Source organism: Dipodomys merriami, unplaced genomic scaffold (genome assembly GCF_024711535.1).
Source record: "Dipodomys merriami isolate MVZ:Mamm:240054 unplaced genomic scaffold, mDipMer1.0.p SCAF_495, whole genome shotgun sequence".
Lineage (NCBI taxonomy): Eukaryota > Metazoa > Chordata > Mammalia > Rodentia > Heteromyidae > Dipodomys > Dipodomys merriami.
In genome coordinates this window covers 383,681-385,489 of record NW_027206063.1, presented here as the reverse complement: position 1 = coordinate 385,489, position 1,809 = coordinate 383,681, and the positions used below count along the sequence as shown (strand labels likewise).

Here is a 1,809-nt window from a genome sequence, read left to right as displayed (position 1 = left end):
TTCTGGTTGGTATCTTCCCACATGGAAGAAGGGTAAAGGCTCAGGTAGACATTTGTTCCAGTAAAACTTCATTTGGGAAAATGTCAGCTGAAGAATTTTAGAAGTAGCTCTTAAGCAACGCTTAGTTTGAATCCATTAGGTCCACAAAGCTGGATAAATAAGTACTAGAGAAACCATCACATTTGGACCAAACTATAAATAATAGAGAGTATGATCAAATTCCAAATAAAAATATTTAAGATACTCATTGGCAAAAAAAGTTTGGAAATGTGAGCAATCGACTGATCAATATAATTATTTCCACTATTCACAGAATTTTAGGGAAATAAGATCAATAGCATTGTTAGGAACAATAAGGTTTCCTTGTTACAAGTAGGCACCCATAGATATAAGCCTGTATAAAGATTGCATCATTAACTATTAAATTTAGAGGATACTACATGCTTCAGCAGCAAGTATACTCAAATTACAATACAGAGATTAACATGGCACTTGCACAAGTACAATATGAAAATTTGAGAAGTATTCCATATTTTTCATTCTTCACATGCAAGAAATGAAAAAAAGTGATTAGAAAGTTGATGGCAAAATTACAAGTGTAACAATACCCGTAATTCATATAATTAAATTAAGTTTGACATCAGTGTATTAAATCACCTCAAAAAGCATAAACTTTACAAAACTTTTCAAAATAGACAACATTGTCATTTTATCCCAAAGAAAAATAATATTAAGACCTAGAAAAAAAGGACTCAAACTGTTTCTATATGGAATACAATCCAAAAGGACACATTAATGATCCTATATATTATAAAATAATATAGAATTCAAAGTATATCTAGGAGAAAATAAATTATGAATATTATGCAAACATAGAATATAGAATATTTTAAAATATACTTTTTCAGACAAGCACCAGAAATATTTTAGTTTCTGTACTACTCATTTCAACAGGTAAATTAAAATTATTTCTTATTAAAAAATCACAAACTCTGAAGAAGTTATTATACATGTTTACAAAAACTATTGAATATATTTTTCCATCCAAGGTAGGCAATTCACTTGGAAGAATTCCGCGGAATCCATGAATTTTTACAGTAAAATTTTGGTGCTGCCGGGCACTGGTGGTTCATGCCTACAATCCTAGCTAAACAGGAGACTGAGATCTGAGGATCATGGTTCAAAGCCAGCCTGGGAAGGAAAGTCTGTGTTACTCTTATCTCAAATAAACCACTAGAAAACTGGAAGTGGAGCTGTGTCTCAAGTGGTAGAGGGCTCACCTTGAGCTGAAGATCACAGGGATAGCTCCAGGCCCAGAGTTCAAGCCCCATGACCGACCAAAAAAAAAAAGATATTGCTTTTATTTGGATTGTGAAAATATTTTGTAGGGACACAAAAGATGGACTTGCATTTTTGAAATTTAAGAAACTTAACCCGACCATTAGGACTTCGGTGAACAATTTGTACAGCCTTTCACAACTTCATACAGGGAGTGATACATACTTATCCTTTTGGCAATATCAAATACAGTTTCTTCTATGTTGTTCTTCAGGCCTGGATTTATATAATAGTTCAACAGAAGGCGATCCAGCGTATATTTGCTATCTCAATTCTCAACAGCAAGATATAAGGGTGTCAAGAGTCCTTTAGTTTGGGGAAGTGTTACTGTGTCTCAAGCGGTAGAGGACTCCTCTTGAGCTGAAGAGCACAGGGACAGCACCCAAGCCCAGAGCTCAAGCCCCATGACCGACCAAAAAAAAAAAAAAAACCCCACAAGAAAAACAAAAATCAAACAAACAAAAATTTTTG

The 1,809-nt window shown here is 33.8% G+C and overlaps 1 pseudogene; it reads left to right on the top strand.

The window, feature by feature from the left end:
* Positions 1-440: 440 nt before the first annotated feature.
* LOC138809366 (U6 spliceosomal RNA) lies at positions 441-537 on the top strand (annotated as a pseudogene).
* The last annotated feature ends 1,272 nt before the right edge of the window (positions 538-1,809 follow it).